Source organism: Sitodiplosis mosellana, unplaced genomic scaffold (assembly GCF_009176505.1).
Source record: "Sitodiplosis mosellana isolate CC-2019 unplaced genomic scaffold, AAFC_SMos_1.0 Smas_scaffold_6185, whole genome shotgun sequence".
Taxonomy (NCBI): domain Eukaryota; kingdom Metazoa; phylum Arthropoda; class Insecta; order Diptera; family Cecidomyiidae; genus Sitodiplosis; species Sitodiplosis mosellana.
In genome coordinates, this window is record NW_022601426.1 from 100472 (window position 1) to 102225 (window position 1754).

The following is a 1754-nucleotide window of genomic DNA, read 5'->3' on the forward strand; positions in this document are numbered from 1 at the left end:
TTTGACGACCAAAACTGAACGGCTGGGAATTTTGCAATTCTGATTGCAGATTCGTGCTCAGCGACCCCAAAAATATTCACAAAAGTGTTATCAAAAATTAATTTTTTCAATTGCAAATATGAAAAAAATGATGGGACATATGTGTCCCATTGGTCGGTAAAGGTAACTATTTACCTTTATTTTTCTATGAAAAAAACATGTCTCCCATAAGAACGACGTGTAAAATCTTTTCCATTTTTAAAATTTATAGAATCTTTTTAAACCAAAAATGGTTTGAATCATGCTTTGTTGTGCCCATTTAATCACGAATTTAACGATCTTTTTGTAAATTTGTGTGTTTCAAAATTCGCGAAAAGTGGTTGAAATACAGGGAAATCAGTGGTAATTATTTACCTTTACCGACCAATGGGACACATATGTCCCATCACGCCAAAAGCAATAAAAATTTGAAACAAATTTTTTTGTAGAAAAGGCGATTATCCTTGGAAAGTAACAGACACTCCGTACAACATTTCCAATTTTCAGCTTTAAAAGTTGTACCCTTCAAATTATATAGGGTTTGGCGGAATTTGAAAAAAAAGTTAAGATTTTTCGACTTTGAAGTGTTCTATTTGAGCACAGTGATGTAAAATATCCAATATTATGGTACTTTCTGGTATCTACATTCATTCTCTTTCAAAAGAAACCAATTTTATCGAAATCGGTCTAAAAATGTGGAAATTATTGACGAAAAACAAAATGGGACATATGTGTCCCAAAGGTATATGTGTCAAAGGGTTAAAAAAAAAATATGGATATTAAAATGAATCAATTTACGGTCCAGAAAAATAGCCTAAAGACTCTTAAAATCTTCTTGGGAAAAAAAATAACAACTACAGTAGCCTACATTCCATGCACACGTGTGCAAGGGGGAGGGTTTTCCGGTTTTACCCCCTCTCTAGCTTTCTAAAATGTGAGACCCCCTCGAGCGATTTGGAAAATTTTACACTAGATATTATCGATTTTCAAAAGTGAGAACCTTTTTTTAGGTCTTCACTTTTTTTCGACACCCATTGGCAAAATTTTTAGACCCCCATCTGCCAAAAATTTTTACCCCCCTCTAGGATTTTTGACCTTGCACACGTCTGATTCCATGTAGTGCTGAAAACGTCCAGAGTTGAAACGATATTTACAACGTCTTCTAGATGTGAACAGAACAAGAAAAAGAAAAATAAATAAAATATCACAAATTTGAGTCTAAGAAGAATCAAAAAGTATAAATAATATTGGGGTCCTACGATCAAATGAAAATATAATATGTGAAAACTATTTCTATGGCATAAATTCAAAACTAATTAGCCTTGGAAATGTGAAATATTGAAGTAATAGAGTGTAGCGAGTTGATACACCAGTGCAATGCAAACCAGCGTGCTATGAAATGAATGTTTTTGACTTTGCTCCAATACTGAGTGATTGACATGCTTGCGTGTGTATTTGTATGTTTGATAACCGCTCTGAACTGCAATGAACGCACACATGTTTACTCCAATATAGAGCTTTCTACCTGTATTCCGTGTAGGAATAAAATATTCCATGGTTGTGTTGCGAATTGTGTGTGTTAAACTGTGTTTTACTTTATTTTGTTGGTACATACATATGCGACACGTAAGATCAAATGCTTTGATAATTGGTTGCAGATAGAAGTTATGTGAATGTGCTTATCTTTTGAATGGTTCCCGTCGTTTGTTTACAAAAAAATACATCGCACTACGTTC